Raw genomic sequence first — 23,690 nt, forward strand, 5'->3', positions numbered from 1 at the left:
TAATACTATTAGCAAGTGAAGCCATTCAGTATTTTTTCCCCTCCATGCATGGGCTTCTGTAAAAACAGAGGAATACCTATCTATTATTGCATTTATTCAAAAGGACCAGCACATAGACTTATCTATAAGTTTAGAAAACAAAACTTTTTTTAATGCTACTTTTATATATTGCCTTCTTTCTCTGCAAATCAAATGATGTGTAGGATAACATAAAGACTTTTTTCATAACAGTAAAATACTTATCTATTAATGTTTCTCTTTAAAAAAACAGTAAATAATGTATTACTGAGCTCAGTGTCTGCAGATGCAGAGTGAGACACAAGGAATAGGGAAAATGTGAGACCAATGATTATGATTTGGCACACAATCCAGCCCCAAACAATAGAATTAGTGATAGTATGAGAAAGCTAAATTATGTCAAGCCATCCAATAATTTATTTCTCGTTGCATGGAAGATTACCTATGTACGGATGCTTTTATTCAAAATGAGCAGAGAATACCTGTAGATCTAGGGCTGCAACTAACGATTATTTTCATAATCAATGAATTGGTCATTTTTTCCATTAATCGAATTTCTTAAAGACATTTTTAATGTTCTCCTTTTTAGTCAAATATCAAAATGGTGCACAACAAAAAAAAAATTCTATAATAACAAACAATTTTGAAAATCCAAGTGTTTGTCATTTAACTTGACAACAAACAAAAATACATACTATACACATGCTAATATGTAAGATATTCTTTTGCTACCACCTTATTCAAAGATCATATCATTTTTGGACTTATCATACAAAACAAAAGAGGAATAGCAATACATTTCATTTTATGTGTGGCCGGAAAAAACATTCACAAAACAACTTTTCCAAATGTTGTCAAAAAATTAGTTTTTTGGTTAAATCTTTAAATATGATAAACATCCCCAATATGAAAATTATATATCATATGCTTAAAGAATCTGGCCATTGTGTTACACATGCAAGACACTGAATGCCTAATGAACCCAATAAGCAGGTAGGCGCCTTGCATGGCAGACTCCTTATTGGTGTGTGAGTGTGTGTGTGTGTGTGTGTGAATGGGTAAGTGTGAAGCTCATTGTAAAGCGCTCTGGGAGGTCTTCATTGACTTGAAAAGCGCTATATAAATACAGACCATTTACCATTTACTATTCTTTTTACTTTATTTTATTTACTTTTTTTTAGAATTTCTTCTCTGTATTTCTGCAGCAATTTCTGTTACTTTGAAAATTGTTGACTTTGTTTCATGATGAAACAGTCAAACACAAAAAAGTTGAAATGTTCAGCCAATTTTGTTCATAACGTTGCAAAGTTTAATTAAAAAAAAAGGGATTTGAAAAAATGAAAGGGTCTCGGTGCCCTCTGCGGCACAAAAGTGGTACTACAACTCTCAGCGTCACCTGGGAATTGTGTGGACTCTCATCTGAATTTTAACGTATTTAGTGATTCACAAATCAAGTGATACAAAGAATTTGATGATCTAATTAGTAGCCAACACTTTTAATAATTGATTTTAATTGATTTTATCGATTAGTTCATGCAGCCCTAAAGACAATACAGTGGGACCTCGCTACTTCGCGGTTCCACGTTCGCGGGTTCAGAGCTTCGCAGGTCTAAAAAATACTAACAATAAAATAAAATAATTTAAAAAAAAATATATATATTTTTTTTTTTTTTTAAGCATTTTTGAAGGGGCGTCGCTACTTTGCGGATTTTCACTTTTCGCAGGTGGTTTTGGTCCCCGTTAACCGCGATAACCGAGGGATTACTGTAAATTGTTTTGTTCCATGCTACAGTTGATATAGTACTTTCTTGCCCTGACAACCAAAAGATGAATAAGATGTACTGTAAGATTATTTATTTGTAAATCTGCCTGTGCCTCACTAGACACGAACTTTACCGCACATCACCGACAAGAAGCATCCTAAGTGACTTCATAGTAAAATCAGTAAATGTAATTAATAATTGATGCCATAATTTAAGTAAAATTGCACCTAAAATATGTTTAATATCAGAATGCTACACTAAAAGAACAGTTTAAAAAAAAGATACCTATTTGACCCTTTTATTTTGATAATTAATCCAAAAAAATATAAGGTTTTATGCAACTAAACACACCAAGGTGGCTCATTTCTCCCCACATCCCCAAAACATGCATGATGGGTTCATTTGCAGGTTAAAATTGTTCCTTGGTATGTGTGAATGGTTGTTTCCACGTCCCCTGTGACTGGCTGGCAACCAACCCTGCCTGATGCCCAAAGTAGGCAGTGATGGCTCCAACCTCCCAGAGACCCAGATGGTGATAAAGGAAATATTTTTTACATGGCACTTCCACCCACGTCCAAAGAAATCCAAAACTGAAAGTAAGCTTCCATTTATTAAAGAAGTGAAGGAGACCGTCTTGGGCAAAATTTGAATTTTTGGGTGTTTTGTTTTTTCAACCCCAAACGAACAGTAGCAGTTGGGCCAGTTATTAAAAGAGTAGATAACATAGAAACAGGCAACCATTCACTGTGACTGTCACATGCAGCGAGCTGCATGACTGAACTGCTTAACTTGCTTCTGCTGAGTTCTCATATAAAACGAGGACATCTCCTTTAAAATGATTATTCTTTGAAAGAAATACATTTTAGCATTTACCACTTTTGCCTACTATTTTACACATGCAAAGAAAGCTTAGAGTCTTTCTCCATCTATCTTTCTTGGCGTGACTCACCTCCTGAAGTAATTGCCTCGTATTATTATCATCAGTAGCACATTTGCCTAACACGTAAAAGGTCCCCAGTTCGAGAGCGGGTGTAAACATATGTTGGCCTGGGGAGGGATGGGCGCCACCAGGCTGTACTTGCCCAACCAACCAACCCTGCATAATGATGATCATCAACCTGTGCTATGTCCACATATGCCCGGCAAGATTATTGTTACATTAAGCAAGCAAATGTTGGGTCGCAAGAAAAAATGTCAAACCCATTCAAAAATACCTTTCAAGCAGAAGTATTTTTTAATTGAATTTACTTAAATGCTTACTCAAGCCAATTATTAAGTCAGACAAGTTACAAAACTTATATAAATCTCTCAGAAGTGTAAACCAATTTATATGCCAATGTTACAGAAAGCAAAAAAAACAACAGTGAGTAATAACCAAAGTAAAAACGCTGTCATGACAACAACAAAAATGTTCTTACATGCCCCTGTGGCTCTTTGTGGTCTTGTTATTTGAGTTCACCTCAAGTTTTATATCCCAATTAAAAGCGTGAAAACATTTGAAGTCCAGTGTCGCAGTTGCTAATTCGCCATTACCTCCTCATCCCTTGTCCACCGTTCGACTGGCACTCAAAAACCTGAGAGTGAAGGCGCTCAGCTGAAAAGAAGGGCACCGATGACGTAGAGAATATGGGTGGAGTTTACGGAGATGCATTCAGCTAACCTCGGATTTTTTTTCAGCCCTTTTTATGATTCACGATTCACTTTTTTTGTGTTAGAACTTGATTATTCGAAAATGTTTACTATATAAGCATGACGTTTGAACAGTTTATAGCTCGATAAGTGGACATTTGCTCTAAATATGCCTTTGATGTCTGAATTGCGGGTCACACCCTTACGGCATTCCACCTTGCCCCTTGTTTTAGTCACTAAAATTTAGTGGAAGTATTCTAAAGAAAGTGAATTGAGTCATTAGATCAGGGGTCCCCACCGTAGTGCCCGCGGGCACCAGGGTGGCCCCTAAGGACACCTGAGGTGCTCGTGGACTTGTTCTGAAATTAGCTCACTGGTGCTGGGGTCAATGATTTTCTAGCAGAGCCAATTTTTTAGTGGTTGACTGAGTGCATCTAACGAATAATTGTCCTGGTAATACCATAGTAACGACATATGATGCCGAAATGGCTAATTGGGAAAAACAGGAGATTTTCTGAAGTACCCGCTCATGTCAAGGTCGATGTTGGGTTGGCGAGGTGAGAAAAATTATCTTAACATGTATCCGTCCCTTGCACTATCCAACCTTACCCGTGTATTTATTCTCTCGTCAGCTATTTGGAAACATTCAGCGTAACAGATGAGGTGAGATTTACCATCTGGGGGAATTCTTCAAGTTGGTTTGGCCCACCACCATTCTTCTTTTCTGTAGCGGGAAAAAAAAACACAAAAAAGCGCAAATGATTTGATTCAGGTACAATGGACAAAGAGATGTGTTCATTGGACCAGTAAAAGCCAGGACAAGAAAAATAAATCAGTTTAAAGAAGGACTTTTATCACTCATTTCACTCATCTTGCATTTTTTGCCTGTCATCTGTGTGTGTTGTTCAACGTGTTTGCAGAATTTAGCAGTTAACTGCTTTCACTAGGTAGAGCTCCTCACAATCAAATAAGCTCATAGTCATTCGAATTCTGTGTCTTTTTCGAGAAGCAGCTCCCTCAGCTCGACTTACTAAAAAGACCCAGCTCTTCAGATTGTTTTTGTTACTTAGTCTATAAATGACCAATTATTTTGTTGCATGATGCACGAAATGACTTTTGGGGGAGAATTAAAGCTGAAAAGGACAAAAATGAAAAAAACATAAGAATAAAAAAATAATGGCAAAAAGAGAAAAAAAAAGAAGAAACAATGATAAATGACAGAAAAAGAGGAAAAGGCTGAAAGAATCAAAAAATACAAGGGAAGTAAAAAAAGAAAGGATAAAGGCAGGAAAAACTAAGAAAAATAGGGAAAATGCTAGAAAAAATATTGGGAAAAAGAAAATAAAAGATGAAAAAATGAATGAAATTTAAAGATCAAATCTTTTTTTTTGTAGTAAAACAAAATAAACAGTTTGATTAAAAAAACTGGTTTAAGATATCGAATAACTTCCGGACTCTCCCGAGCATTATAAGGTCGTGCATTTGCATATAATTTTCAAACGTAGATGCACAGAGAACACAAAAAAATGGAGAAGTGGTTAGGACCAAGCCAAAACCTCAGCCCCAGAAGAAAGATTCAAAAGAAGCTAACAAAATTTATGACGCTACAAAACGTAAACGTTCATTAAAAGCATCGTGGAAAGAGGAGTTCACGTGGCTTGTGGCAGACGACACAACGCAAACATTGCATGAATAAAGATGAGTTAATACAAGTACATACTGATGGCAGATGGAAAACAGCGATGTCATATACATGCAATGAATGTTATAAGTAGATTTAAAATATACTTAATTTTAAAGCGTTGTTCTGTTTTATATTCTGATGATCAATCCTTAATTCTTTGTAACAATGTTTTTTTTGCGATTAGTCGTCTTATTGTGTTTCAAGTTGTGAAAAATGGGAAAGGCAACTTTATTGCTGGGCAGGCAACTTTTCAGAGTTGTCTGCCCTGGTGTCCGGTAACTTTTTGTCACGGGTTTCAGACACTGGTAAAATATTAAATGTTTCCCAAAACCTCAATATCTTAAAAGGTACAAGCTAAGCCACTGACACAGTCAATTGTGATTTAAATGCCATGAAGGTTTTCCCTATACTCAAATTCTTCAGAGCGATCATCCGCATGACTGAAAAAGTCCATCCAGATGTGAAAGCCACACAGAAGTTAGTTTTGCTTTCCAAAATAATGTCTGCTCAATAATACGCTGTCTGGAAGGAAGGAATGCCCATGTTACTAATAATAGTACGTAGAATCCACCGGTGAGGAATAAAAATAAGAATTTGAATGATTTTGCCAAGGGTTGGAACATGGTGCACTACATAAAAATTCAAGTCAATAAAAGTTTTATCAGGGGTCATAAATGCTTGTTAGATCAAGTTTATTATCTGATTCAGGACCCCAATGAATTTGACGATGTAATTTTCGGATCGATATTGATACTTGAGTAATAATTTACACTAATACCTATTACATACAGTATATCATTGGTAATTTTTAATTCCTTCAATCTTAAATTGACTTACATTTTTAGGAAATATGTTCCTAAACATGGCATTTATTTAATGAAAATGTGACATTCTTTTTTATTCCAGGTTCCTGATTGCTAGTCCCACAAGAAAGAAACCGATATTGATATCAGCTACCATCAATGGTATTGATACCTAAAATAAGGCTGATATCTGCACCTATACTGATACTTTGTATCTGTCATGATTACTGATGTGAATCACCTGTGCCGACTCAGTTGGCGCCAATCGCTGTGGGCTCTGATTGGCTCTCTGTCCCTATTTAACCCAGTTCTGTCAATCCCCTGTTGTCAGTCCGTCTGTGAACATCTGTTTAAAAAAGGCAAGCCTTTTTCGACCCTGACTCCCGCTTGTCCCGTTTTTGCTCCCGTTTGTCTCCGGTTACAACCTGTTTTGATCCCGACCACGTCTCCTCTCCCGTCCCGGCTTACGGCGCATTTTTGATCCTGACTATGTCTACTCTCCTGTCCTGTCATACGACTTGTTTCTGACCCCGACCACGCTCTGCTCTCCCAGTCCCGGTTACCGACCAGTTTTTCCGTCCCTGACATCTATGTAAATAAGAATATGAATCACACAAATCTATTTCATTAATCTACATCATTATGCCCCCTAACTCCCATTCATTTCACACTCCAATGAGTGCTAAAAAGATTATTTTTATAGATTATTGTCTGCATCTGAGTTAGCCAAAAGCATACGGTCTCAAAGCTGGATGATTTAACAAGCGAATTCACAGGTGTCAAACTCACGGCCTACGGGCCACATCCGTCCCGGTGCACAATGATATCATTCTATATACATCTACTATAATAGTCATCAGAGTAGGCTGAAAAATGTGAAGGCAGAGCAGAAGACACAGAAAGATGAAGAGTTAAAGACGAATTTAAGGATCCAGCATATGTCTTTCACCAAAGTAAAATCCCAAAATGAAAAGTAAACATTTTATTTATATTTCCGTTTTTAATATATCTTGAATTGGTATAGTTTTTGACAGGAGATATAGTATTTTCATGGGGAGTGGTGTTTTTTTTTAAATTATTTATGTTTAAGTTTGTTTATTCAGAAATAATATTTCTGTTTGTTTTAAATTCATATTTGTCAAAAAAAAAGTTTTGGTGTATTGAATAAATGTTTATCCTGTTTGGCCCGCGACAAAAGGTGTGGTTTGAGTTTTGACCCTCCTTGTAATTGACTTTAGCAACCCTGAACTAATTCGTCTCTCAGCAAATGTCATTGCTCACACCTTTAAGTGAAAGTTAAGATTAAGGCTGGCAACCAGTTCAGGGTGTCCCCTGCCCACTGCCCGGAGATGGCTGGGATGGGCTCCAGCCCCCCCGCGACCCTAATGAGGATAAGCGGTACAGCTGATGAGATGAGATAAGATCAAAATGTAACAAAAATGATTTTATTGTAACATAATAATCTAGTTTGAAGCAATTGCACTAGACAACACTTCTTATTGTTTAAAAAAGCTAGACAATAATTTTACTTTCAAGGGACAGTAAGCACTATTTGACCACTAGATATCGCTGTATTGCAACTGAAAATGAATGCTAAAGAGCACAAGAAAGAATACAAACTATGGAGACTCAAAGTAACCAAACTGTAAACATTTTCTTATAATATTTTGGCCCAGCCTTTCGCAAGGTTTTTGATTTTTTGAGGGGTAGCGGCAAGATGGCAGACAATTATGTCAGCTTCCTCCGGGTAATCCTCATTATATGTAAAATAAAAACAAATTCCTCGACCCATGAGTATTAAAAAATGGATGAATATATGTTAGTTCATGTTTTTTTTGCTCATTATTTAAATCAATATTGCATTTTATTATGACTAAGGTTTCTTTAATACTAGGAAGCACAACCTAATACACACTGTCCCTTTAAAGTACCGGTACTTGAACATGTGGTGTTCATTGACAGTAGGAAAAGTGAAAGGCAAAAACAGGAACAGAAACACCCTTGAGTAGCAACTCTGTCAAGGGCATGACATCATCTAGTGGAGTGATATCATCCACAACAATCTTGGTATGACGTCGTTGGTGGCATAAGCAATGTGTATGCTGAATTTAGTTTCCAGTGTGTATGATTTAAAGGGGCATTGTGTAATATTTAGCACCTCCTAGTGGTAAAAAAAAAACTTCATTCATGAACAAAAAAAAAACAAGATTTAAAACAAGATTTATTTGAATAAGAGGAAAAAATCTATGAACGATCATACAAACATTTATTTTTAAAAAAATATTCCTAGGTCAAGAAATTTGTATTTATTTTACATACATGAGGCTCACTTAGAAGGAGCTGATTTGATTGTCCACCATCTTGCTGCTATGGGTGCCCCCAAAGACTAAAACACTTTTGAAAGGCCTGGCCAATAAATGAAAGGAAAAATAGTGCATATAGAGCATTTTGGGGTTTCTGTTATTGTTTACAAGGCCTGACAAAACCTGAAAAATGGCAATATTTGGATCTTAATCTGGGTTTTCTCTATGTGTACAGTAGACTTACTAGACACAGGTGATTTAAAGTTCTCCTATTTTGCTTGAAAGGATCTACAGATACGGCTACTCATTACGTAGGTTATGAACATATACATCTATTTTAAAGGCACATTGTGTATCATATATTGCTGCTAGTGGTAAAAAACATGTCGTTCATTGAAGGAAATCTTTTTGATTTTAAAACTACATTATATAAAAGTGCATCTTTTAAAATACTCATAAATTTGTATTTATTTTATACATCATCACCTAGAGGGTGCTGACATTATTGGCTGTCATCTTGCTGGTAGAGGTACCCCCAAAGACCCACAACCTTCTGAAAAGCTGGACCGAAAAAAAAAGAAAAATGGTGCGGTTCGGTCACTTCGAGTCTCCGCCGTTTGTATTCTTCCTTATGCTTTGAAGCACCCATTTTCAGTTGCGCTACTTAATACAGAAACATCAAGTACTCATATTTTACACTATGTCCCTTTAAGGCAGGGGGTGTCTAAAACTTTTTACAGCTTATTATGATTGTCTGGCAGTGCCTTTTGATATTATATTCTTTAAAAACAGCCACGGTCACTTAGCAAAATTAGGTAGACGCGGTTGTTTTGGATTTTGGTGAAAAAATACTCAAATTTCCCCTTGCCCTGAAAGCCTCACAGTCAACTTTCCTCTTTTTTTATTCAATTCACAAACGCTATATCCCAAATTGGGTGGGCTAAAAGTCTTACAGAAAGCTTAAGGCAACGTGGCCAAAGGGTTTCTGCAACTATTTGGTGAAATAGGGATTTTATTTTTTTTTCATTTTTTCAAATGTATTTTATGCTACGGTCAACATTACTGATGGGCCACATACTATTAATTTCATGAGAGTCTGAGGGCCAGGAAAATGTGATCACAGGCTGCAACTTGCCCACGGGCCGGACTTTGGAGATTAATTTAAGGTTAAAATAGTAAACCAAAAAAAATTATATATTTTTTTGCCAATTAGATTTACTTTGAGCCACTTTTCTTTGAGTTGATGACACAAAACTCAAACACTGATCTCAATCTGATTATAGTTAAAAAACGTTTGTGTGTCTAAAAATCTACTTCAGCTGATTCATGTTCCCATGTGACGCTTTATAGCAAGGTGATGTCAGAACTTGGGATCATGCTTTGCTGAGTCAAGCACGTGCAATGCGACATCACAAAACAATGCCTTAAAGTAAATTCATTACAGAAAATGTACAATTCAAGTAGCTGAAAAGTCAACGTGAATAAAACATGAGAGAAATACGCTGTTGGTGGCGGTGCATGGTATTACACCAGGTGAAGAACATACCAAGGAGATGATGTCATACTTTCAAATTGGTGGGGATGATGTCATCGGAGGGTCTGTTACAATACACTGTAGCATCCAAGTATTTCTTGGGACTATGAAGGCGTAACTATTTATGACAAATTCAATCTTAAATCAAAATGGGGACTTTTAAAATGTGTCATATTAATGTTTAGTTAAGAAATCCACATAAAGTGGCCATAAACCAAAAGTAAAAGGACAGAATTTGTTTTACACACAAAATTTGCATTAAAATGTATAGATTATGTGAAAATATTGGAAATAAAATACTTCAAAATATGTAGGCAACAGCACTGTACATTTAGTTAAAGGGACTGTGTGTAAACATTGAAGTGCAGTTTTTCAAATGTAAGATACTTCAACTTGTTTTCAAGGGAAATAACATTGATACTACAAATAAGCAAGCTTTATTTTGGCAGACAGTAGGTTGTTTTGCTCATTTTAAATATTTATTCTAAATTAGGGTGAACATACTCCATCGATAAAGGGGGTTTTCTTTTGTTGACTGATTAGTATCACCTGTACCCGCTCGTTTGGCACCGGCCGCTGCGGTCTTCCTGATTGGTTCCCCGCCCTACTGAAGCACAGTCCTTTCACTCGCCTGTTGTCAGTCCGTCAGCGAACCTCTCTTTCTACAAGGCAAGCACTTTGACTCTGAATCCTGTCTGTCCCACTTTTTGCACCCGTTTTCCACCCGTTCGTTCCTGATTTCCCCGTTTGTCTCCGGCTATGACCTGTTTTTTTATCCCGACCGCGTTTTGCTCTCCTGTCCCGGCTATTGACCTGTTTTTTCCGTCTTCAACGCCATGCTCTCCCTCTCTGGAAGATCCACTTCCGCATTCGGAACACGTTCCGATTCTGTGAGCGGCTTGCTTCCCGCGTCCAGCGAGCACCGGGTCACGGGCGCTGCCCTTCCTCTTCATCTCAATAAACTTGTGGTTAACGTTACGCATCTGGGTCCTAGTTCTGTTCTGGTCGTGACAATTACAATACTTTTAAAATGACAAAATGTTCTTCCACTGGGGTAAGTTTGTTTTTGTTTTTTGTTTTTTTTCAGAGTTTAGCTAGGATCATATGTTGCAAAAAGTCGTAAGCTTATCCTTTGAGCAGAATGTTTTGCTTATTTTAAAAGGGACAGTGTGTATTATTTGACCACTAGATGTTGGTATACTGTGGAGTGCAAGTGAAAAGAATGCTAAAAAGCGTAAGGAAGTGACCAAAGTCAGTTTTTTAGAATTATTTTTGCCCAGCCTTTCGCAAAATAAATTTGTTTTTTTTTTCAGTACCAGTAGCAGCAACGTGGCGGACGATTATGTCATATTGTTTATAATAAATGCCAATTCCTAAAGGGATAGGGTAAAAAACAGCACCCAAACAATTTTTTTTTTCTTCTTCAAAGTAATTTATTTGCCATTTAATAAACTATCTACCTTGGTCATATCTTTCAAGAGGGGTGACCGTCAGCAAGACAAACACATACACAAAAACAAATAAAAGAAAAAAGGAAAAAGTACCAGAAGACACAAAAAATTGACCATGGCCAACCCAAATGCCCAAACACCCAAACAAGTTAAGCACCTCGGCACCCAAGTTGGTCATGCTTTCGTCCCTCCAGATGAAACGGGACACAAGAAAGCGGCCATGTCACTCGGGTCAGGGTGACACAACACACTCTTTTGTTCAACAGCAGGGCCCGACAGCTTTCACTGGTTTACCCCTGCCGCATCATACGGGTGCCCTGCCCATCCCTTAGAACACGTCTAAATATCCCACTATCCTTTTACAACACCTTTCCACTCATTCCTATCACCAACAAGAGCTCTAGCTTCCACTACATTTAGACCTCTTTCCTCCAGTGTACTCATAAGACCATCCATCCACGTCAATAGCGGCCCTCCTATCGATCTCCTTCCATTTACTTCTGCCTATCTATGCATTTTATAAACATTATTATTATGCCATAAACAAATGACACAATTTTTGGTGGCGGGCCAGATTAAAGAGCCTGATGGGCCACCTGTGGCCCATGGGCCATAGTTTGCCAACCTCTGACTTCAACGGTTCATCTGGCACCTGGAATCGCGAAAAAAATGCTTTCTCTTACATCTATGCAAGAAAACTTCTTTTTTGACAACTCTCAAAAAACATATCATGCAGCTGTTAAATTATTTGAGATATTCAAAAGTTTCGGGGATTTTTTTCCCATTTCAGGTTCCTTCTGCACAACTTGCGTTTTCCAAAACTGAGGATAACGGAAATATAACCTAAGATTGTAAGGGCGTGAGAATCGATGCAAATATTGATATTATCCATAATGAGCGAGTATTTGTATCAGATCGATATCATTGTCTTCCCATTTTAACTATCAATATAATAAGGTTTTTAGTGGGTTGTAAGATTTTACATACATTATAACTTTCAAATTTGATCCAATTGTTGTACTTTTTTTATTGTGCAATAAAAGGAGACATATTTAACGGACCATAAGGCCCACATGATTATAAGCCACTTCAAAAATACCCCCTTGTGAACAATTTTTCATACATATAACGTGCATCAAACTATAAGGCGCATTTGTTTTTCATAGAACATAAATATTAGAGAATATGCTTTCACAAATAAATCAATTTTGCTATTGTTCTGCATTGCCACGTTTACTCGACGTATTTCCAGCTCTATACAGGCGCACTGGATTATAAGGCGCACTTTCGAATCTCTGTCTACTTCGAGGTTTTACGGTGCGCCCTATAGTCTGGAAAATTCCGTATTTTAGTCGTTTTGTTGACATAATTATAAAAGGGAAAGTAGTAGAAATTGTGGATACGTACAAATACCTGGCCATTGACAGCGTGCTACAGTACTCTTTGAATGTTGAAGAGATCCTAAAGAAATTTTAAAAAAAAGACTATATCTGCTCAGGAAACTAAAATCTTTCGGGGTCAGTAGTAACATCCTCACCACTTTCGACTACTCCTTCATTGAGAGTGTTATCATCTTCTCCTTCATTTCCTGGTTCCACTCCATCAGTATATGAAATAGAAACCGCCAGTTGAACGCTGTAAAAGTCTGCTCCAAAATAATAGGCCAGCCTCTAAGAGCTCTTACAACCCTGTGTGAGCAATAAGCCACCAAATTAGACCCGCAGAATCCTGTTCCCGGAGTTTGTTTGGCTACCGTCAAGACGCAGACTTCGCTGCCCCGGCAGGAGGACTCAAAGGAGGATGACAGGCTTCATCCCCAGGGTTGTTCAGCACCTGAACTCTCAGCCCCCCGCCCCCTAGTGTTCAGTAGTGTTCTGCCCCTGCATCATTCACGACAGTGCACTAACTCATTTATATTGGTATTTTTTCATACATTTTATTCACTTTTAAACATTTTATTTAGTCTTAGTTCTTGGATGGACTTCAGCACTTCATCACTTTACGGTCGAAATTGGGGTATTGTATGCCTGTGGGTGGGTGTTTTGATTGATTCATTGATTGATTATTAATATTTTTGTTACACAAGAAATACCTTTGGGGGCACACAAGAAAAATAACACGTTTTTTTTTAGTAAAAATCCCATTCAAAAAGTTCGAGTATACAATTTTATTGTAGGAGGATTTAAAAGTAATACTTTTACGTTTATGCTGCTTTCTTGGTTTGACTTTCTCGACTTTTGTCCTGAAACGATTGCTGTTGTTGAAGTATTTTAATTTTATATTGTTAATATTTTTAAATGGTATTGTCTACACTACTAGCACTTTGACTTCCTTTTCAAAATATTGTGCAATGGAAGGTATATTTGTCATATTGTTATATTACTGTTTTTGTTACATTGCTGCTTTGTTCGGTCTGTCTCTCTTCACTTTTGCTCTGAAACTGGGAAATGTTTTTTTATACTGTTGGTTTACAATAGAGTCATTTATTAAAAAGTTAGACAATTTTTGACAGTTTTCATCATGATTATCAACTAACTAAAGGGTAGAGAATTTAATCATTCAATGATTATGAAATTTCCATCAAAAAGTATAGGTATCGGATTGGTGCAGATTGATACTACTCTGTATTTACTTGGATCGGATTGATACATACAATCCCACTATTGCCCACCCCTATAAGATTGAGTTGTGCGTTTGGGGATGGTAAATGAACTGCTATTTCGACCATTTTAATCCGGCTCTTGCTAAGCAATGTTACTTGGCAAACTGTAAAGGTCAGTAAATTCAATGCAAGCCATGCACTTGTTTTTGCCAAACAGTCATCATGATGTAATGCTGACAGCGATGTAGCATGATGTCTTTTCCAGGGCGCAGCTGAATCATGGCCACTCAAAAGCACCTTTTGCTGAAACATAGGATGATGTTGCACTCGTCACCAGATCCTCTTAACACAACAGGAGTGTTTCTAATTGAGAAAGCAGACGTTACAAACAGAAGAGCATCACTGCTGACATCAGCCGTTGTGTCAAATTACACAGGCTAAAAAATGCAAAACAAATGAGAATCACATCACAGCAGTTATTTTGTATCACTTCACAAATTCGTATATTATTACTAGAATAATTCAGTATAAATATAAAAATGGACATCCACTCGGTCGAGGAATTGGAGACTATTTAACTGGTTTAACATGGTCAGATTTTTTTTATCCTCCCCAAAGTTAGGGAAGAGATCGGTGCTAGGAATCAAATAAACGAGACCATTTCAAGGTAGTTGCATGGTTAAAAATTTTGTTTTTGTTTTTTTAAATATTTTAGCTTAGGTTTTTTTATTGTATTTCAGCCTATCCTGTCCTCTACTGAGAGATAAAGAGTTTTTAAATTCAAATTCAAAGTGTTTATTGTCATATGCACAGGAAAGGACCACGTTTCTTGCACAATCAAATTCTTACTTTTCTGTCCACACACTTGCCAGCGTAAAAGTAGAAACTAAGAAACTATATACATCTAAGAATATTACAAATATTAAAAAGATAAAAATACAGGATTAACTCAGGATGAGTTAAGGCAATAGTCAAGTCAAGTCATGCTTATTTGTGACACCCTTAATCACAAAGAGTCTCAAAAAACTAAAGAGTAAGTCCCTTTCTTTTAAAATAATATGTGCAATGTTTCAAGGTTGTCTTTGGTTCTTTTCTGTCTAGATTTTTACCTAAGACAGAAAATGCAACAGGCCTTCCAAAAGAAGCTTCCTAGCTGGTCTAAGGAAAAAACACATTTATAGGGATTCTAAATGAAAAACATTCAGGCATTAAATAAGAGTGGGGTTGAAAGGAAAATTGGTCAGACAGTCACCGGGAAGTGGAAAAGGGAGTTGTCTTCAGACACATTTCCACAGTTTACTTCACTCCTTTTTTGCACCAACTGTTAATAAGATAAAAATGAGATAAAACACAGTTGAAGGGGCTGTAGTGCAAGAATAGTCCAAGTATGGTCCAGTTTAAAGTGGGTAGTGTAATAAAAAGGCTACAGTTATTGGGGGTCCTTGGGCACGGGCTGGTTAGGCCCACGCTGTGCACGGTGGAGGAATTATTTCTAACAGAGAAAATTTACATTTTAAATAAGAATACAGCAGAATTCAAAGACACATGGGAAAAATAGATGGACTATGGAAAAACAAAGCACAGCAGATCCGAACAATGACGACTGCATTTTGAAAAGGACTTTAGCATGATTGATATTCCGCAACACTGCAATTATTTGTAGCCTTTGTTGTCTTTTGTTTGTAGTGTGTGCAAAATACAAAAACAGCACAATAAAACGCAAGTTTCAAATATATGTACATACAAAAGTTGATTTACTGTCAAAGTTATAAACTCATAGCAGACCACTGTCTGTCTTAAGTGAAAGTTAAATCACTAAAGTGACATCATTTTTATTTCATAGAGACTTCTTTACTTGTATTTTTGTTTTGGTTTAGAAAAATAAGAAAAAATATTCACTTGAGTATTACAGCATTGGTGTTATGATTACTGATGTGAGGCACCTGAGCCTGCTTCCTTTGGCGCCAACTGCCTCAGATGCTGATTGGCTACCTGTCACTTTTTATACCCCCGTCTTCTTGTCACCGGTTGTCAGTCCGTCTGCTAATCTCAGTTTACGCTAGACATGCACTGTGGTGTGACTCTGTCTCTCTCCTGTCTATTTCCCGGCTCCGTCCCTTTTTTCTGATCTTGACCACGATTTTTGCTCCCCCGTCCCTGACCTGTTTTTTCCGCTCTCGGCACAGCCATCGCTCGCCACGGGAATAACACTTTAGCGTCTGAGCAACCTGCTCCCCGCGACAAGCGATCTGCGGATAGTGTGTACTATCCTTTCCCTTCTTCCCAATAAAACTAAGAGAAACGCACGCAAGTGGGTCCTGTCTCCGCTCTGGTTATGACAATTGGAGTACATTTTCAGCCTAAAAAGTACTAATAGATCCAACTTGATCCACATCCAATGAAATAATCTCTGATTTGCTTCATCCATCCATTATCTGAACCGCTTATCCTCAGTAGGGTCGCGGGGGTGCTGGAGCCCATCCCAGCTGTCTTCGGGCAGTGGACAGGGGACACCCTGAACTGGTTGCCAGCCAGTCACAGGGCACACAGAGACAGACAACTCACTCATTCATTCACACCCTTAACTATTATTGCAGGAGCCATAATGCATATATTTGCATTATTCTTTGTTATTTTGTTTTGTCCCTGGGTTGGCGCACATTAATTCGTATGGGTATAAAGGTAGGAACGTATCTGTTGTCAGTTAGGTATCTGACCTCTGTGACCGCTATGCTGCACTATTAAGCTATTATTTCTCGTACTTCTATTTCTGTTGTATTTTCCATGTGAAGGGCATTAAGAAGAATAAAGACAGTTAATCAGAAGATCGCTCCAAGCGTCCTTACTTGAGATCACTCAATGACAAGAATAATTATCTCCCCAGTCACTTCAGATAAAATAACACCACTCAAGCGCGTCAGTCAAACCCGGCGTACAGTTGCCTCAGTAGTTCTGCACAGGGCAGAACTCCTTTGGACGGTATATTAACAATAATAATGTAACATTATGCACAAAATGAATCAATTATAAACAACAAAACTATGATTCTACTTAATTATAGTAGCATTTCTCTTGTCACTCCAGCACAAGACATTACAGTGTTGTGTAACTAATTTAAACGTTTAACTTTTTATACTAAGCAACTTTAAAAACTACTTTTTCTGAGTTGGGGCATGAAAGAAAATAATGGAGAAGCACTGGTATAGTGCAACTAAAGGTCTACTGTGTATGTTGCTGTGTCAACTTTTCACATAAGCCCCCGAGCACAACTGTTTCACTGCCTGAGCATTGCTATCGGCCATTGGCATTTTGCTTTTGATGGCAGGTGTGCAGAGACACATTTTGGAGGTAAATGGTGCGGTGCCAAAGACATTGAGTATTAAACAGGTTTGATCATTTTGGCACTCGGTGACAAAATTCATGTGTGTAGGGCACAGGGAAAAACGGCATCTTTCTCTTTTCCACAACACATGCGCTCAATATACAAAACACTGCGGTGAAGTCTGAAAACATTTTAGACGCTCATTAAGGTTAAATTTGTTGATGATTTTGCCAACATTCATCTAACTTTATAATAGCAAATAAATAGGAGTCATCAATGTATTGAAGGATTTTATACATTTGACTATAAAGGATTTTTTAAGATTGAATACAAGTTACATTCATTGAGTGCAATTAAGATTTTCACCGAGTAAGCTTAACTTCAATGAGCAGTGAAAGTTCAGGGCAACCTAGTGGAGAATAATGTTTACAGGAATGGCGGGAACGGGACGTGAGGCTGATAAGATAATCAGCGCATCCAGACGCAGAGGGGCCCTGATGACGGAGGACGGCAGGCATTGTTATGAGAAACGCTCTGCTGTTTTGAGTTTTACAGACACCGAGGCGAGGTGGTGGAGCCCACGTGGGGCTTCCCTGGCACGCCCATGGAAGGAGCCGGGACACCATCTTGCAAAAAGACGCGGGCCGAGAGGAGAACGCTGGAGAACTTGAAGAGAGGGTTTCCCAGAGACTCCAACGACACTAATTCGACTAATTCGGCCATATTTGATGGAGTTTGCTTAGTTAAATTGTTAAAGAAATTAAATCTGTCCCCGTGTGAAAATGTCGGCTTTTCTTCTTCATCTTTTCCGTCAAGAAACGAGCACACATTGTTGGGTAAGTGTAGGTTGTGTTTGGTTAATAGAGTCAGATAACTAATTCGAACAATTTGGTAAACGATACATTTTAATATTTAATACCTAGCAGTATACATCCTAATCGAACAGCAGGAAAAGTTAGCAGTTCCCATTTGGTATCATCACAGACATTCGCCAGTCATTGGAGTTCTCATTAATCCTCAGGGAACAATGACAAACGTATGCAATTTGATTCGTTATCATGGCACCCACCACTGATAACTACATAAAAAGACGACTTCTCACATCTGTGTTGCAATCTGGCTCTATCCTCCACAATATGAAACTGCCCTGATGCTGTCATCCAGAAATATAGGGCTTACACCACATTTTGCTTGGCATAGCAGTATTTGTAACATGTTTATTCTGGAGGGCCATGGTTAAGGATGTTTACTCCGTTATCAATGGTACAATAGTATTTCTAATTTCTAACTGTACTTTCTGTGGCGTAATCGTGTATAAATAGAAGCGGAATCTGTCTGTCTGAACTATTTATCACACACACTGAAAATCTGTACCACAACTCAGATCAGACCTGCATTTCATTCATTTTTATGTCCAGTATATCTTAATGTCTGTCACATGTTTATCTAAGGGCATACAATAGGAAATGCCTGCAAAATTCAACCCCATCTTTTAAATTTCCAAACATGGTAAAACCATCTCTACCCCGGCATCAAAAAAATGTGCATGTTTTATGTGACGGACATGCTTGGATGTCTACAAAAACTAAATCCCCGACTATACCCAAAACTTTCCCTCCTGTAATCGTCGTGATTTACTGTTGGAAAGTGCCCTGCTGTATATAATATACAGCTCAAAAATTAAATCCAAAGCACGATTTTCTACATTCTAGAGAATTAACAGACACACTGCTCCACTGCAGTCCTTCTTATAAAAGCAGCACCTGACAGACATTAATTCTCAAGAGAGAAGTTGCCTAAAAAAATGAAGGAAAAAACGAGTGAGTCAATGTAGCCTGTGAGGCAGCTCTGAAGCGTGGTCAAACAAATTCGATTTTTCCCAGTACACTGACCAGACGGGACGAAACAACATTCCCTCTTTCCACACACTTTTATGAGATGCACTAGTTCTGGGGTCGGCAGCTGCGGCTCAGGAGTCGCATGGCGCTCTTTAGCGTTGCGGAGTGGCTCCCTGACACTCATTTTCTTTAAATATGGTTTCCGTAGGAAGACATACAAGACACAAACTAACATTTTCCAATGCTGTAAAAATGCGTGGAATGAATATTACATTTCAACTCCAGGTGGTACTACGTAACAATGAGACGAGAGGGAAATCAGCTCCTTCGCTTGATTTACTCTCTTCGGTCTTTCCTGTTAGGGACCAGGGAGCCCAAACTCCACCGCTTTGAAAGTGGCAGCGTCACAATGACTGAATAATCTTGCACATGTCGACTGCACTACGTTTACTGCTCACCTTGCACAATGTCTGACCATTTCTTTTTTCTGCACTATGATGTCTATGTTTGCACCAATGCATATGCTGACTATTTTTTTGCACTATGATGACTTTGCACTAAATGCAATATTGCACAACCCTTACGATACCAACGGTATCACGATAACAACCGTATGTAACATCCCGCATGCCGAAATTTCTTGTGTAAATACCATGTAAATTATAGCTATAGCCTTATCCTCCTTGTTTTATAACCTTATTTTCTCTGTTCCTTTATCTTCTTGGCTCATACCTCACTGTGAATGTGTAAAACTGGAGTGTCATGCCCAATTTCGTTGTCACAATATGTTAACCCATTTTGTAACAGTGACAATAAAGGTATATTCTATTCTATTTTATTCTATCTATAACTAATTTAGATGCACACCGCATATGTTGCATTGATAAAGTTTTTTAAATTTTTAGCGGCTTCAGTCAGATTAGTTTTTTGGTTCAAAATAGCTCTTTCAACATTTTGGGTTGCCGACCCCTGCACTAGCCCAACCAAAGTTATGACTTCTTGTTTTGTTTTTGCAGTTGTAACCATTATGCTGTAGAGCAAATAATAATTCCTAAGAGCACCATGAGAGCGTGGTCAAATAATGCCACATGGCACAAACGTAAAATCCTAATAGCACAGATACATGAAAAGATAATAGCTGTAATGAGTCTTATTAGCGATAATGCTGCAGCACAAAAACAAGGTCCCAAATAGTGCGCTTTTTGTCTGTTTGCATCACACATTAGCGCCAGATGTGACTCGGAAACATCCCGTAATCAGCAAAGCTGGGGCTAAGATCGCGTTTCTTCTGAGAATCACCTGGCAAAGTAAAGAACATCACTGATCATTCCGTGTCTTTTTTTTTGTCCATTTACTTGATCAGTAACACTCTCACGAAAATGTATTTGCGATCCCTGAACCAGATGAGTACAACAAAGTGTGACTATTAGCTTATCAAAATAAAACAGACTGCCTTCCAGACAGTCTGTCTCAGTCTTAAGTAATGTCTCCACATCCACACCAACCTCTGCATATAATTAGTTCCCCGGAGGAAACAAACATGGGAAAAAGCAAAGGCTTAATGGAGGGAAAGTGCTGAGGTATTCCATGCCAAACTTGTGTGTCATCCAATTTTATTGTCTAAAGCCCCCCTTCCCAATCGAAGGGACAGTCAAGTAACAGTAAAGAAGTGTGACAGAGGGCTGATCCTGCTCTATTTAGAAATAAATGGATGAATGCCTTTTCATGTTATTATAAAAGTACAATGAAATTTGAGGGATTCTTTTTTCAGTGTAAGTATACTACTTTTAATTTTTTTTTAAAAGATAAAGATTTGCAAAAAGCATAAAAACATTGCCAAAAAACAATACATTATTGATATGTAATAGCGGTAAATACATACAAAAAATAACCAGAGATATATGGTATATAAATGAATTAAAATATAAGTACTTAGCATAATACGTCAATCAATACGGCATGGGCTGAAGTGATTTTTGTGAACATTTACAGAGTAGTACTTTAGGTATCTGGGATTGTCTGAAGCTAAAAATAAATTTGATAAGCATCTTCTTTCGTGTTTAGGCGGCTCTGGTGCGGCATATGGTCATACAACTCTTTGGCACTCCCTAGTGGCTCCCTGGCGCTTTTTTCAACAAACCATGGCCCCAACAACCTTGCCAAAGTAGATTGCCCGGCAACGCCAAGCCCGGAACCCCAAGATGGTTAATGCCAGGCTGTTATGCTTGTATTTTCAAAATTTCTTACATAACATACATGGTTGGTTGGTTGGATCCCTTAACCACTAGGGTTGTAAGGGCACCATTCCCTGTGGTGTGTCTTGGGAAAGTACGACCTGGTTGTGCCCATCCCTCTCCAGGCCAACATATTCCGCCCGGTTTCGAGCTGGGGTCCTTTCGCGTGTTGGGCAAATGTGTACAGAAACATACAAGAAGTAAACTTGCTTGAGTAATCATTTTACTTATTTTGAGGAATCCCCATGCAAAAGTTTCAAAGTGACAACTGCTTAGAGATCCGTTTCAACCAAAGTGCTTTTACGCAATCCCCTTTTTCACTTAAACACACAATGATTAATGGAAGGCAAGTAGGAGCTCATCCTTAAACTGAATAGAGGGCTTGAAGTGACAGGGCACTCAGTATGTTGCCCGGGATACTTGGACCTAACAAAGGGTTGCAGAAACTGAGGCGAAAACACTTAGGTAGAAAGATGACCACCCCCTTTTCCGACCCACAGCAACCCTATTCAGGTTTACTTGAGTTGAAGGTAAAAAACAAGGTGTCTTGGCCTGCAAAACCTTACTATTAAGAACAATCGTAATACTACTACTGTACAAAAAATGCAGTACGCATTGTGTTTTTCTCTTCTTGTGTGTGTGAGACACAATTTTTAAAACAATTAAACTCCTTTTAGAAAAAAAGTGTTGAGTCAAGACTGGCGTCCAAACGCTTTATCCCAAAACAGAGTAAAACTGATGTACAGTATATAATGCAAATACACAGAGTGTGACACAACACCACAAACTATAAACCAAAACCACAAATCGATTAGCAATTTCAGTGAAATACATCCATCTACAAATAGTTTTAGAAACTTCTAGACGATGGTATCAAAGGCACAACAACAGAAATGGATTGGGGTTGATGGTGATGACATCATGTGTCAAAAAGGAAGTTTAAATGAGAACCAATACGACCCCTAATCTGTCTATCCCTGTTTGAAAGTCTCATTCCTTTTTTATTTTTTATTTTTTTTTAGAATTTTTACATTAAAAAGTCTGACTTGTAAAATGACAGATTGTATGATTAAAAAAAACAATATTAATATAAATAATAAGCACGAATACTTGTTTTCGTAGTGCAGTGGTTAGCACATTTGCCTATCATGCAAAAGGTCCCTGTTTCGAGACTGGGTGGAAACATTTGTTGGTCTGAAGAGGGATGGGTGCCACCAGGCTGTACTTGATCAAGACACACTACGGGAAATGGTACCCCTATGAAACAGTCTTTGCCCTCTGGGACCATGGGGACAAAGAAGGCCCAGTTTCAGAGGATGCCCCTTGGTTAGGAAGCCTTCCACACTACAATTTACAAGGCTGTGGATTGGTCTTATCCTGTAGAGCTGTCCTGAAGTCCGCAAGATCAGTCTCCTAAAAGAGGTTAGAAAGATCCAGCTTTCTCCTCGGTGCTGGATAAAAATATCACTCTGACACGCTATTAAATAATTCCTGAGGATTATCTTAAACCTGAGTTTATCGATCAGTACTTTCAATCCTGCCGGAGAATTTTTTCCCCCTCCTTCTCGCCAACACCGTAAATTATGTGTCAACTATATTATTTCATTTGTTTCAATTTTCCTTGCCATGTAAATAAATCATGTTTTGTTAGAATTAAACTATGTGCATTATTTACTTGTGTGTCCTTATATTATTCTTTTGGATTGATCAACCCTTATCCACACAAATGAACTGAAAATTAGATAAATTAAAGCTGAAAGTCCAATATGTTTATAGTATTGTTTCGTTCACGATGAATACTACAGGGACAGAAAAGGGGCACTTTGGGAACTAATTCGAGTGGTGGCTGAATCTGTAACCACAGAATTAGGTTCTTAACCATCCATCCGTTATCTGCACTGCTTATCCTCAGTAGGGTCGCTGGGCTGCGGGAGCCCATTTCAGCTGAACTGGTTAGATTCTGTATCAATAAAGTATAATTTAAAGCCGTTTTCTATACGCTATGGACTCTCTGTTGTTGAATTTAAATGTGTTGTGTATACAAAAGGTTAACATATTTTTGAAGATGTTTATTATTTTGACTATTATGCACTGTTTATCATTGTCCCTTTATTTTATATTTAGATTTTTTTAACATAGGAGATTTTATACAAATTAATGGCTGAAGGGTGGACGTTTAGATTGGAATTTTTGCTTATTCAGGGATTTCAGACTGTTCTCTCTTGCTCTCCCTGCAAGTTAAAGAGTATTAGAAGTAATGTGGCTACTATAAATGTATCCCCTACTTTTAACTTATCTTGTCCTTTCTAGAAGTAAAGCTACTCTTACTGAAGTAGTTTTCTTTTTATTTTCATGTTATCAAGTTAATGGGATACAAAATCTTAAACTGAACTTAACACAAAATTCAAAAACAAATACGGATGATGACGAAAATGGTTGTACAGAACATCCCTTTCACAGTTTTTTTTTTATTCATCTTGCTTCCATCCAGTTTCAAATGTCCTCTTGA

At 37.8% G+C, this 23,690-nt stretch overlaps 1 protein-coding gene and 1 non-coding gene across 3 annotated transcripts in view; one reads left to right on the forward strand and one right to left on the reverse strand.

Moving 5' to 3' along the window:
- The window catches only part of lepr (leptin receptor), a 38,489-nt gene extending 35,147 nt beyond the window's left edge, over positions 1–3,342 (reverse strand). The window contains exon 1 of one of the 2 annotated variants that reach the window (XM_088348770.1): positions 3,315–3,342. The gene's annotated coding sequence lies outside the window, so the exon portion shown is untranslated. Of the gene's footprint in view, positions 1–3,199 lie in introns of both variants that reach the window. The other variant, XM_088348769.1, reaches the window with a different exon arrangement.
- An 18,951-nt stretch (positions 3,343–22,293) lies between these two features.
- trnad-auc (transfer RNA aspartic acid (anticodon AUC)) lies at positions 22,294–22,366 on the forward strand. Its single transcript has one exon. It is a non-coding gene; the product is annotated as a tRNA-Asp (tRNA).
- The last annotated feature ends 1,324 nt before the right edge of the window (positions 22,367–23,690 follow it).

The sequence above is a fragment of the Urocampus carinirostris genome, chromosome 12, assembly GCF_059441175.1.
Source record: "Urocampus carinirostris isolate Australia breed hairy pipefish chromosome 12, RoL_Ucar_1.0, whole genome shotgun sequence".
Taxonomy (NCBI): Eukaryota; Metazoa; Chordata; class Actinopteri; order Syngnathiformes; family Syngnathidae; genus Urocampus; species Urocampus carinirostris.